A 14469-nucleotide genomic window follows, 5' to 3' on the forward strand; every position below is an offset into this window, starting at 1 on the left:
AGATCTCCTCACAGAATCACAAGTGAAATAATTATCTCCACATGGGGATCTTTTAAAATGTGTCCATGAGTAATGACTACACCTTTGACCTGCTAGATCTACAAAATGTGAACTGTGTGGGGTCCTGAGGATAGAGTTTGAGAACCACTGCTCTAGTGTGTACCCGGTATAAAAGCATGTCTCCTCAGTATGCCAGAGCATGTACTATTTCACACTGCCCACTGTCATCTCCATTTGTTGGACAGGAACTAGAACCTGACAGGACAGAACAAAGTCCGGCCATCACACCAGATATTGGGGAAGTAATTAAATTGCAGACTTGACTCCTCTCCCATGTGCTATTAAGTTCAGAATCCATGTCTGTGAGAGAAAGCCTGACAGAATGGGTATATTATTAAGCCAGAAAACTATGTCGCAGGCGTCCATTCTTTTAAAGGGAGCCACACTGGCTGGGATGCACTACCCTCAGGAGAGACCTTACTCCAACAATGTTCAATTCTGATGGTGATATCTGAACTTTGTTTTACCCTTTATCTTCGTAACTCTTTTGTACCTATAAAAACTTTGAAGCATTCTTGAAATTAAAACTTAATTTCTAGTTCTGATATTCTGTGTTCTTAGACCTACGGCTTTGTGAGGCACATGCTGCTGAATTTTAAAGCGTATATACTGTGAGAGGAACCGAAGGACCGCTATGTGGGAGGAGTTTATTCCTACATAAAATTCCTTGGTGGTGGCAGGTTAGTTATATATTGTTAAGGTAATTTGCAAAACGCCAACGTCACGGCCACCCGACTTGGATGGAGATCTGAGTGCGGGCCTGATCATGACACTTGGTGCTTCTGATCACGTTTATGCTCTATATTCAAAAATGCAATGCTTTTACTTGCAAGACACGGCTAGAAAAAATACTGCTCTTTTAAATATCAGACAAACACGATCAGAAGTACAGAAATACCGGCAGTCGGCTTCCCGACTGTCATATCCCGGCATGGGTGAAATGCCGGGCGTCTAGATGTAGACGGCCGCATTTCCCCGACGCCGGGAGACCAGCGCCCCGATCGTAGTGATGCTGGGCGCCGCGAGCGGACAGCCGCGCGGGGTGGGGGTTAGGACTTAGGGGTAGGCACCCCCCCGGGAGGATTAGGGTCAGGCTAGGGGGAGGGAGGGTTAGGCACCCCCAGGGGGGACTTAGGGTTAGGCAGCGGGGAAGGGGGTGGTTAGGGTTAGGCAGCGGGGAAGGGGGTGGTTAGGGTTAGGCACCCCTAAGGAGGGTTAGGGTTAGGGGGGTTAGGTTAGTAGATACTTACCTATCCACGATCGGGATTTCCAGCGCTGTCGGGCTTCCGCTGCTTCTAACTCTGCTCCTGTCGGGCTGCCGCTGACGGGAATCGAACCGCCGGCCGTATATTATACCCATTCCGTTTATGCTATCTCTCTGAGTGGTTTGTTTTGATTTTTCAGCCTAATGATGGCTTGCTTCACTGATAGTGGCAGCTCTTTGGATCTCATATTGAGAGTCGGCGGCGGCGGCGGCATTTCATACCCATTCCTTACAACGCAATGCTTCGTATATGAACTCCTTAGACTCTATGAAGATACATTTTAAAGGTCAACAATTTGTAAGTGGTTATACCATAATATATAGTTGTGTGTGTAATTAATGGCTCCTAACTGCATTAATGCTCAAAAAGTGACCCAAATTTGTATTTTGAGTTTACTGGCAGCTGCATTTCCTAATACTCAATGTTAAAATGGTGGGTCAAGAAAATGTAATTTTCTTATAATATGTGGTAACTAGTGAGGAAATAATCAAAATTATCACTGTTCATTTCTTTCACTTGCAATTTTCAATGACTGCCCTCACAAAAGGTGTAACACTTTAGTAAGCTAAGCAGTGACAAGAATGGGAGGATTTCCTTATTTAAAAGTACAAGCTTGGGTAGGAAACCAGGATTAGTTTGAAACACCACTTTATCCATATTTATGCTCAAAAAAGTTTCCATACACCAGAGACAATTAACTTCTCCCACTCAACAGAAAGAATTGATTGCAACCAGAAACACCACCTTAACAGTAAGTCAGTAAGAAACATACTGCAAAGGGCTCAAAGTGTACAAACGTTAGATCTTCAAATACTACATTAAGATACCAAGGTGCCACAAAAGGCCCAATTCTCTTTCCTTTCTCAAAGAGTCACAGAATAGGTTCATCAGATGCCAATCTTGTATCCAGAAAAACACAGTGCATGACCTGAACCTTTAAAGGCAGAATTTGAGGTATGGTAGCAAATTTGGTGTCAAAGTTTAGGTTTGCACCAGACAATGAATTTAATCCAAATCAAAGAATTTTGTTTTCTACCTTTAATGGCAACTCAATCATTTTCTCCAATACGCCTTTGCATCTCAATGGCCATTTAATCTTCATGTACTCAAAGACAGGGTATTTGGATTGGGATGTAGAATTTATTTATGATGCAGAAGATATTACTAAAATGGCAGAGGTCAAGGCTGCTCAAAAGCATTCTACAAGATAGTGTTCACTCTAGCTCCGGCGGCAGGCAGGGCGCCGGAGCTAGAGAAGGCACTTACGCGCGCACCCGAAGACATGTCACCTTTTCGTGACTCTTGGGGGCGTGCCCGGCACTTACGGACTCGCTGAACAGCCAATAGTGCTGCTGACAGGGAGAGTAGATGCCGGGCGCATGCGTCCAACATCTATTCACCGGCAGTGACTGGGTCACTGCACGTTTCCCCACCCGCAGGACACTGCGACCCGCGGGTGAAGCCTGCACCCGCAGGCTGCGAGGGCAGGGCGCTTTTTGCCCTCCAGAAGGAGGGCAGGGTGCAACGCCCCGCTAAAACAGCCTAGCGGGAACGCTAACAAGACGCTGCAAACCAGAAATGGCCAAAACAGAAGCACCTCTATAAACTACTCTTTGTCTCTTGATATTATGTTTGGGCAATGTGAAGACAAGGAACACATGCCCTAGCTGGAAGTTCGGCTGAATGGATAGAGCATCCATTTCACTTGTCTTGATATAACTGACGGGTAAAGGAATGGACTTCCCTTGATATTTGAGGGAGTCCAAACTTCTGGACTAAGAGTTGAAGACACTTTGTCTAAGGCTCCTTAGCCCAGATTAACTTGATATTGACTGAATCTGTTACTTTGTGGTCTTTGCCTACTATGTCCAATACAGAGTAATTTGAAATAATTTTTGATACTACCATCATAGTTCGGCTTATTGTGCCACTGTGGCTGGTAAGGAAAAACTAGTTGTCTGCCAATATCCCGAAATGTTTGTCTTAAGTGGGGTTGAAAATGTTGAACTGCATGCCAAACTGCCCTCATTTCCAGAACTTTTGCATGCAGTTTTTTATTCTGCAGTCATACTCCTTGTAACACTTCTTTAAGTTCTACTGGAGAGGACAGAACTCAGGACTTCACTAAGATATTCCGCAGGGTATAGTTAAATTACATCTTCTACCCTTGGTTGATGAGGTCATGATTTGAAATACTGCCACTCACAAGATTTCAAGAAATTGGTCTAAATAATAGTCATTAGGAGGGCTTTGGTCCTGGCTTACCTTCCTTAGTCAGGAATGAATGGAAAGGCCCTTTAAATGTAGTCTCCTTGATTTGCAGAAAATACAGATTCCTCGGTTGACAGCTTTGTGCTCCTATGAAGTCTTGGCGATTAGGCGATGAAGATAAACTTTTAATTATCCTGAGGCAAATGAGATTTACTTCCAATTTTTGTGAATGATTAAGTACAGTTTTCCACCCCAACAAACTGAAATGTGGGTAATTGACAATTTGTTTGCCAGCCATGGCTGCAAACAGGTACCTTCTGGCAACTACTATTACAAACATACTTTTGGATAAGAAAAATTCTGTCCAGTGATGTTTCGCTGAGAAAAACCAATCCTTTTTGCATCACTTGAATCTTTTGTGTTTTTAAATTAAATGTCTATATATTTTCCTTGTCATAACCTTATAAAGGGTATCTGCCCATTCAGTGTTCTGGAGACTGAAGCCATAGTCACACTGAACTTAAATACTGTTCTTGAAGAAACATATTCCCATCTATGTGATCCTTCAGTGGACCACCATCTTCTATTTATGAGATATCCTTGTAGAAAGACTGGCGACAGCTGCATTAGTTTTAGGTACAGAACTTCATTTTCAAGTTTCTTAACTGTGTGCATGTTTTTCAGGCTTAAGTGTCTTCAAACTGATGTCTGTCCATCTGTTCCCATTCTTAATTAATGAGAGCTTTAATAAACTGGTGTACTAGAAACACTGCTTTTTGATGATTTCCAATGAGTGACGTTGTAGAGAAGTTGGGGTTGGGCAATCATCTATTCCCATGGTTTTGTTAATACATTTAAATAAAACATCCAAAGAACTGCCACTTTCTGATTCGCTGCTTGATGACCAATCAAGTTCAATAAGAGAAACCAGGGCTCCTCTTTCAACACTTCTTGATCTACATTTCTTCTACTCCGATTTAATAACTTGCATCGCCAGAAAATCCAGCACCATCACAGAGACCATCCAGACTTGTCAGGAGGATGTAAGCTACTCCATGTGAAACAGCACACACGTAGTGATGGCATAATTGTAAGTATCCATTAGGAAGACATGGCTAACAAGTCTGAAGGGTACTGCAGGAGGCATGGTTAGTGCCCATGATTTGATAACCATCCAGGTCCTAAATTAACCTTCATCTTAATCAGCAGCTAATTGTTGTTCATTTTAATCAAAGGATAAGTTTATAGTCCTCTCTAAATTAGGATTACTAATTACAAACATAAAAAAAATGGGGATAGGTAAATGTTCTGGAAGTCAAGAAATTATAGACAAATCAGGAGACATGCTCATACAAAGAATACTACCACATAAACATGAACCACAGACTGCCAATAAGAGACGGGAATATATTTCCATTGACCTGCATTCTAATAAGCCTGGAAACAAATTGCCCACCAATAGTGGAATAAGGTCTAGGAAACAATTTACTTCTCAAACAGACATTAAGTAGACTCAAACACTCTCCATCATAACCGCACTGTAACACAATGTGCTACTAACTGCCTTCAGGACTTCCGTTTGCTGTGAGGTATAATATTGAAAGGGCTACAAGAGCCATGCTGTCACTTAGCGCTATGGCCCCTCTTGGGTGTGGTATATTTTGTTGACATGCTTGCCTTGTCAACATTCATGTCGACAGCAATTAGAATGTCAACAAAATATTCCTGGTGGTCTAGTGGTGACTTACCTGGTACAACGAGTCCAGCGCCGTCTTACAGGTCTGGCGGTGACATCCTAATGAATTCCGGCAGATCATGCTGCACTTTTGACAACCAGTAAATCTCTCACCCTTCCCCAAGTGCCTACCCATTACCCACACCCCCTCCAGTCCATGCAGAATGTCAACATTTCAGATGTCGGCACTGTTTACATGCCGACATGTTCAATGTTGATATTGTGATGCCAACATTATGACTACATCCTCCCTTTTCCAACACCTTTCTTAGCGCCGCATGCGCCCAGCATCCATTCACAGTGACCGCTGCGCTTGGGGGCTGCCCGGAATGTCCGTAAGTGCCGGGCGCACCCCCAAGAGTGACGAAAACCTTTTCATTTGGCCAAGTCCCCTTTTCAGGCGCGCGCGCAGAATTGTTCTTGCTCTAGGTCCTGCCTGCCACCAGACCTAGAGTGAACACTACTTTCTGATACGGTCCGAATTAAATCGCAACACCACCTTTGTGGGTACACTCTGTAACGCATGTGTCGTAGGAGTTTTCAGAAATGTTCACAAGTGTAAAATATGAGATATGGTAAGAACTTACCCTTGTTATCTCTTTCTACGAAGTCCATAGGGTTCCACAGGATACCTTGGGTATAGGTGTGACGTCAGTCATCGGGCACCATAGAGTTAAGCTTTCAGCCTCCCAGGATGCACTAGGGTCCCCCTCCTATACCCCGCCCCAAGGCACCTCAGTTAGTTAGCAAGCCATAGGCTGGAGGAGGAGAAGGAAGAGAGAGAAAAAAGATCTGGACACACACAAGAATCACATTCTCAGCAGAGGGAGACGGAAAAACCGGTGACCAGAGCAAAGCCCATCTGCAGTACAGGTGCGACAGGGCGGGAGTCCTGTGGAACCCTATGGACTTCGTAGAAATAGAGATAACAAGGGTAAGTTCTTACCATATCTCATATTTTCTACTTCAGGGTCCATAGGGTATCCACAGGATACCTTGGGGATGTCCCAAAGCAGTATCCTTTAAGGGTGGGGACGCTCCTGTGCCGAAAGGAGAATCCGCCGCCCGAAGGAAGCATCCTGAGAGGCGAAGGTGTCAAACCTGTAATACCTCACGAAGGTATGAACAGAGGACCACGTAGCAGCCTTGCAGCTCTGGTCTGCAGAGGCACCACGTCGAGCTGCCCACGAAGGACCCACAGACCTAGTGGAATGAGCCTTCACAGAAGGAGGAACCGGCAGGCCTTCATGAAGATAAGCTTCAGAAATAGCCATACGGATCCAGGCTGCCAAAGTTTGCTTTGAAGCAGGCCAACCCTTTTTACGGAAGCCATAGACGACAAACAAGGCGTCCGACTTCCTAAACGAAGAAGTGCGGTCAACATAAGTCCTTAAGGCCCGCACAACATCCAAAGAGGCCTCACCCACGGAAAGACCAGGTGAGTTAAAGGCCGGAACAACGATTTCCTCGTTAACATGAAACTGGGAAACAACTTTGGGAAGAAACTCGGGCCGAGTGCGGAGCACTGCCCTGTTCCCATGAAAAACCAAGAAAGGGGGTCTACAAGAAAGAGCCCCTAAATCAGAAACACGTCTGGCCGAAGCAATAGCCAGAAGGAAAACAGTCTTAGCTGTTAGCCATTTAAGATCCACTGAGCCCAGTGGTTCAAACGGCGGTCCCTGGAGAGCCCTCAGGACCACAGCCAAATCCCAAGGCGCCACAGGTGGAACAAAGGGCGGCTGAATGCGGAGAACACCTTGCATAAAGGTACGCACATCCGGGATTGTAGCAATCCTACGGTGAAACCAGACAGACAGGGCCGAAACCTGTACCTTCAAAGAAGCAAGGCGAAGCCCATGATCTAGTCCCGCTTGTAGGAAGGCGAGTATCCGAGACAGACGAAACTCCCGCGGTGCATAACCTCTCGGTCGACACCACTGGAAGAACGTATGCCATACGTGATGGTATATCCTCGCGAAAGACGGTTTCCGAGCTCGTAACATGGTACGCACTACAGAACTGGAAAACCCCCTGGACCTCAGCATGGCTGTCTCAACAGCCACGCCGTCAAAGACAGCCGAGTCAGGTCCGGGTGAAGACAAGGACCCTGTGACAGAAGGTCCGGTCGTAGCGGCAACTGCAGAGGACTGTCCACGGACAGACCCAGAAGGTCTGAGAACCAGTGCCGTCTGGGCCACGCGGGAGCTATCAACAAGAGCGTCCCTCCTTCCTGTTTGAATTTCCGGATTACCCGGGGAAGAAGGGAGACCGGAGGGAACAGGTATGCGAACCGGAACGTCCACCGGACGGACAGAGCATCCACCAGAGACACCCCTTCGTCTCTTGTGCGAGACCCGTACACCGACAACTTGTTGTTGTGCCGGGACGCCATGAGGTCGATCTCTGGAAGAACCCATCTGTCCACCAGCAGTTGAAAAACATCCGGGTGCAGGGACCATTCCCCCGGATGAACGTCCTGGCGACTTAGAAAGTCCGCTTCCCAATTTAGCACTCCCGGAATGAAGACCGCTGATATGGCCTGAAGATTGCGCTCCGCCTATACCAGGATCCGAGAGACCTCCACGAGAGCCGCCCGACTTCAGGTTCCTCCTTGCCTGTTTATGTAGGCCACGGTGGTAGCGTTATCCGACTGGACCTGTACCGAAAGACCCTGGAGAACCCGCTGTGCCTGCTGGAGAGCATTGAAGACCGCACGGAGTTCCAAGATATTGATTGGAAGCTCCGCTTCCGTCGGCGTCCACCTGCCCTGGAACAAGTGTGGACCCAAAACTGCTCCCCAGCCCCGAAGACTGGCGTCCGTTGTCAACAGGACCCAATTTGGAACCCAGAACATACGTCCCTTGCTGAGATGGGTCGTCTGTAACCACCAGGCAAGGGACAGGCGAACCTCCAGGGTGAGCACAATCGTCTGGGACTTCAGAGACTGAGGCAGCCCGTTCCACTTGGATAGGATCAGGTGCTGCAGAGGTCTGGAGTGAAACTGGGCATATTCCACCATGTCGAACACCGACACCATGGAGCCCAGTAACTTCATCGCCGAGTGTAGAGACACCCGGCGGCTGTGCAGACAACTGCGCACCCTCGACTGTAAAACAGAGATCTTTTCCCCCGTCACGAAGATCCTTTGCTGTTCCAAGTCCAATAAGGCTCCGAGGTGCAGAATCGGCCGAGACGGGATTAGAGTGGACTTCTGCCAGTTGATTAGCCAGCCGTGCCGTTGCAGTAGCACAATGGTCAGGTCCAAGTGGCGTAGAAGGAGCTCTGGAGATCCCGCCACCAATAAAAGGTCGTCCAAGTACGGCAACATGCGGACTCCCTGCAGCCGCAGAGAAGCCGCCATGACCGCCATCACCTTGGTGAACACACGTGGTGCTGTCGCCAGGCCAAAAGGTAACGCCCGAAACTGGAAGTGGTCGCTGCGGATTGCAAACCTGAGGAACTGTTGATGGCGCAAAAGAATAGGGACATGCAGGTAAGCGTCCTGTATGTCCAATGACACCATGTAGTCCCCAGGTTCCAGCGCCAGAATGATGGACCGTAGGGTCTCCATCCGAAACTTCGGTACCCACAAAGACTTGTTGAGAGCTTTGAGGTTAAGAATCGGATGATACGACCCATTGGGTTTCTGTACCAAAAAAAGATTTGAATAGAAAAGGCACTATAACTCCAGCCTGGAGCATAGTGTACAATACCTTCCGCAGCTCCGTAGCCTTGTTCCGGTCTGATGGTAGACCCGTGGTGAAGAATCGAGCCGGGGGTCTGTGCCGGAAAGAGAGGGCGTACCCGTGGGAGACCACCTCGAGAACCCAAGTGTCTGTCGTAGTGACCGACCAACACTGGGCGAACTGCAGCAGGCGGCCTCCCACTTTGGGATCCCCGGACCGTCAGGCCGCAGGCTTGTCATCTGGCTTAGGTGACGGACGTCTGGTACTCCATGCCTGCTTCCGGGGCTTTGCCGATTTCTTAGGGCCAGCCTGTCGAGGAAAAGACTGGTTTGTGCCTGCCCTGGGCCCTCTAAAACCAAAAGGACGATTGTCCAGAACCAGAAGGAGCAGCGGCCGACGGGAGATAAGCCGATTTGGCTGCCGCCAGCGTGGCCACAATCTTGTCCAGATCCGGACCGAAGAGAACTTCTCCGGTAAATGGCAACGCCTCCAAACCCTTTTTGGGATCTGCGTCCACCTTCCAGGATCGCAGCCACAAGGTGCGACGAGCAGCCACCGCTGCTGAAGAAATTCTAGACACCAGAGTACTAATGTCTAAGGCCACCTCGTTGATATAAGTGGCCGAACCACGGAGATTACCAATCAACTCCGCCTGTTCGGCCGGACAGTCGGAATCAAAAGACGCCACTAATGAATCCGCCCAGCGCTCCATCGCTCTGGCAACCCAGCAAACGGCCATAGCCGGCCGTGCTGCCCCCCCCGCAAGGGAATAAGCGGACTTCAGGCAGATCTCCAGCTTGCGGTCCGTAGCATCCTTAAGGGAGGACATGGATGGCATCGGCAATGTGGCACTACGGACAAGACGGGTCAGGTGAGAATCCACCTGTGGAGGGGATTCCCACTTTGCAAAATAATTATCCGCGAACGGATAAGCCACTGCCAGGCGCCTCTGCGGCTGGTGTCTTTTGCCAGGCTGTTTCCACGCCTCCTCTAAATGGTCCACTAACTGACCCGAAAGAGGAAAGACTGTGGCATCGCCCTTCACATCTTTAAAAAATGCATACTTGGATTTAGCCACAGGGGGAACTTCGTCCTCAATCACCAAGGCTGTGCGGACTGCCCGAATAAGTCCAGGAATATATACCTTGGACTTAGCGTCCTGATCGTAAGGATCCAGAATCTCCCCATCATCAGACGTCCCCTCGTCATCCTCATAAGGAGCCAACAGAGACGCCACCGGCCGTTTATGTGGCCGCATCACAGACTCCCCTTGCAACACATCCGACAAGTGCTGTACAGAACTCGTCAGGGAGTTAACCCACGCCGGCTCCTGAGAAACCGGGAGCGGGGAAATAGGGAGACTGTGGGGTACCACCAATTGTCGTGGGAAACCCTGCATGGGTGACGACACCACTGACTGCTGGGACAAACCCATCGGCGTAAACGCGGGCTGCGGAGCTAACTGGCCCACTAAGGTTGTAAGCGCCTGAGCGAAACAAGCCCAGGGCGGCTCCTGTACCGGTGCTGTAACCGTAATAGGCCGCGCCATAGACAAACACTGCCGGCAGAGGCCCTCCGCGCTACCCTCCCCCTCCGCTAACGGTACTTTACACGTAGTACACTGTAGCCGGAGAGGAAAATCACTTTCAGACATGATGGCACTAAGTATGTGACCCCTCTCACCAATTATATATTAAATAGGCGAGAGACCACCCTGCAGCACCGCACCGCAAGGGCTTAGCAGAAAGGACAGGGACAGTAATAAAGCTGACAGTTAGAAGAAAAGTTACAGGCAGCAGCGCTAGCACAGTCACATACAATGCAAAGAAAAATCAATTCCTGCACTAACAGCGCTGATCACTCAACTACGCAGACAAAGGGCCTGGTAGGACACAGCGCAGCATACACAGACCTGACCCAAATCGGAGGAGAGGTATGCGGGGGGGACCCAGACCACGATGCTTCCGTCCAGTGCTTCCAGCAGCGTTCACCATGCGTTGGAAAGATGGCCGCCGAGGAGCAGAGGAGGCTGGCCTGGGGGAGGAGCGCTGCTACAGGACCAGTCGGCAGTGTGCAGAGAGGGCTGTGTGCAGCGGGGGAGGCGCCAGCTGTGAGACAGGGAAGGCGCGCTCCCCTGGCATGCATTTAACCCCCGGGACGCCGCAGCGCTACCGCTCTGCTGCGGTTCGCTGTCCCAGGGGGTAGTGGAAGCGCAGGTTCATACCTGGCTCCACGCTGCAGCCAGTCCCCAGGGAGCCCCCTGCCTGGGGACTCTGGACCATGTAACAGCGGGGACCCACCGCGGGACCCCGCTGCTTACCTGCTGTCCCCCTTGAATCCGGCCATGGTCCGGAACATCTGGGGTCACCGCTAGCTGTGACCCCAGATGCTCACCAGCATCACCGGATCGGTACCGGCGTTCTGGTACCGCCGGGAGTGTAGGGAAGACAGCATGGACGTCAGGACTGACTGTCCATGCTGTTCATCCAGATGTGCAGCCACAGCTGCATGAAGAAAAAGCTTCAGGGGCTCTTCTAGCCCCCACTCCAACAGGTGCATCCGACTCGGGCCGGGCACCAAACGAAACTGAGGTGCCTTGGCTCGGGGGCGGGGTATAGGAGGGGGACCCTAGTGCATCCTAGGAGGCTGAAAGCTTAACTCTATGGTGCCCGATGACTGACGTCACACCTATACCCAAGGTATCCTGTGGATACCCTATGGACCCTGAAGTAGAAATAATCGCTAAACTATGTGAACACTGACATTGCGTGTGGATTGTGTGTGGATCTGAATCAGGCCCTAGGAGTGTTTAGTTTCTCTATTTAATCACATTTTTTGAAATAACATGAATTTAAAAACACTCTGGGTCCACAATGTTGGGTGCAGTGGAGCAATTTTTATCTTGTGTGCATGCTTCCAAGTCACACTGCGCATGCGTCCAGATAGCAGGAACACAGAGTCAGAGTCACAATCGAGGTACACAGGAGATGAACATGTTATGAGTGTCACAGGTGTACCACTAATAGCAGTTGCTTACAGAGATGCACAGCTGCTCACATTGGTGGCCATACTCAGATGGAGAGACTGCACCTGCCATAGGACAGGTGCAAGTTTCAGTGGTACTTCAGCATCTACGGACGTTGAAAGTGGGTGTCTCAGTCCTTGCACATATGGACACAGATGTACACCAGGGTAGGGCTTTGTAGCAACTGGCAGGAAATGCAGACACAGATGGAGAAATCACACGCTACAGCATGCTAACATCCAAAAAGGTAAAAGATAGTCTCCAGCGCACCTAATGGGAAATGACAATAAACCGTTCTTAATGGACCAAAATATTATATTGTTGGAGCTACGGTGAACGATTGAGAACTATCCTTGTTCTTTAAGATTGACTAACATTGATATAGAAACATCAGACCATACTTACTTAGCGGTATTACATCACCACAAATTGACTTTATATCTTTTGGTCCATTAAGAACGGTTTATTGTCATTTCCCATTAGGTGCGCTGGAGAGTATCTTACCTTTTTGCACGTTATCTTTGTGACCTGTGAAAGTCACTCTCAGGCAGACCGATTTAACAAGGATTTTTAGCATGCTAACATCGCCCAGACGATACCCTAAGATTGTGCATTTTCCTCCGCACCCATATGAGGGTGCAAGATCAAATGCACAAAATAAAGGCAAAGAAGGGGCGATAAAGGGTGCTGTTGTTCACATTGCATAAATCACCTCACATCACGTGTAATTGAATTGCCCCCTAAAAGTTGCATTTTGGAGGTTCTGGATGACAAAATCAGGAACAAGGACATAAGGGTCTGGATAATGAAAAGCCACATTTTCAAAAACACAAACAGAAATATTCACATCTTTAAACATGTTAGTAAGACCAATTGTTTCAAATCTGGAGATAATGGATACAGTGTGTATAAGGAATTGTTAAAATCCCTGCATAGAAGGTTACAGAGGAGTAAACTTAAGGAAACTGGTAAACCCAGGAATAATACAAGACAAGTCCACGGTGCATTCTGAGCTTGTACTGAACTTTACATTACACAAGGAAAGTCAAATCGTGCACAAAGTTTGAAAACCACAAGTCTGGTACTTAAAAGCCACTAATCATAAAACATTGCTTACACTGTACGCCCCTAACAGCAGCATCTGACTACAACTCAGTATATGGCCTAACCCTAATACCTGCATATACTAAGGTGTATCATAGGTCCATGCAGTATGTCAACGCAATAACATAGTAAGCTGATATCCATGTGTGGGAGGCCATTGTTGTACCTAGTGTGACAGACATTGCTCTCAGCATTACTGTATATATGCAGGTGCGGTGCCCGGTGCCACAGTAATAAGAACTATTCAGTAGGGTCACCCGCTCCCCAGTGCCGGCCACGGCGCTGCCGTGTGATGCCCGTAGAGAGAAGTGCTGCCCTGGCACAGGCCGCACACCGGGCAGCACACGCACCGCCAGGCCGCTGCCGCCGCCACTCACCCGCTGTGTCAGTCCCCGGCCGCCGGCTGCGTAGGATCAGGGCCGCTGCTGCCTCCTGGGTGTCAGTGCGCAGCGAGCACAGACCGCATTTATCTAGGGTGAAGGCTCAGGCTCGGCCTCAGCTCACATAGGCCACATGCCCGACCTGAGACAGCGGAGGAAGCGCAGCACGACAGAACCGCACGGCGGCGCTCTACGGCCTAGCTCACAGCACAAACACAGCCCCCGCCATCTTGGTTACCAATTAGGGGACAGTATATTTAGGCGAACCAATCAGCTACCCTCGTCAGAAGGACGTGCGGTGATTGACAGGCAGATCCCGCACGTCACTCCCGGGGGAAGAGGCGGGGGAGAGAGAGCGTCACCTTCCGGAGACTGGGGGGTACGGGTGCGCGGTAGGGTCACGATGCGCCATCTCATGATGTGTGTCTGTTGGATTACAGAGTGCGCTGGATGGCGTGTGCCTCCTGCTGGTCACATGGAGAATAACCACCACCAATCAGTTATCTATATCCGTCAATTGTGTGTGTGCCACAGTAGCACCTATCATTTCCTACATGAGTTATATATCAGTCACATTTTATATTTTTTACTAAGAGGTTGTATTGTGGAAACCAAATAGATCACATCTATTTACACTGGCTGCTTTCACGCAATTACTATGTCACATTTATGACACCTCTTTCAGGCAGAGTACTTACATGTCCAATTCACAATCTCCCTGAAATGCTTTTTCAAAAGTAGGCAAGTATGGGTACCATTAAGTAAATAATAACATGGAATAATGTCTCTGTGCTGTGATATTTATGACTGGGCTGAGATTAGACAGAGAGCTACTTCTAGATCAGTCTGTGAGGATAAAAGCGACTGGGCTAAATTTACTAAGTGGCGGTTTTTGTGTCATTTAAAAACGATTCAATTGATAGTCATTCATTTGTGCTACTCTATTTGTTATAGAAAGCCGCAAACTATTTATATCATTGTAACCGACCACAGTGGATAAGAT

The 14469-nt window shown here is 48.7% G+C and overlaps 1 protein-coding gene across 2 annotated transcripts in view; it reads right to left on the bottom strand.

Moving 5' to 3' along the window:
• The window catches only part of SCAF11 (SR-related CTD associated factor 11), a 92545-nt gene extending 78762 nt beyond the window's left edge, over nucleotides 1-13783 (bottom strand). For both annotated transcript variants that reach the window (XM_088458082.1, XM_088458073.1), the window contains exon 1: nucleotides 13464-13783. The gene's annotated coding sequence lies outside the window, so the exon portion shown is untranslated. The remainder of the gene's footprint in view (nucleotides 1-13463) is intronic.
• Between the last annotated feature and the right edge of the window lie 686 nt (nucleotides 13784-14469).

The sequence above is a fragment of the Taudactylus pleione genome, unplaced genomic scaffold (assembly GCF_031769625.1).
Source record: "Taudactylus pleione unplaced genomic scaffold, aTauple2 ptg000041l, whole genome shotgun sequence".
Classification (NCBI taxonomy): Eukaryota; Metazoa; Chordata; class Amphibia; order Anura; family Myobatrachidae; genus Taudactylus; species Taudactylus pleione.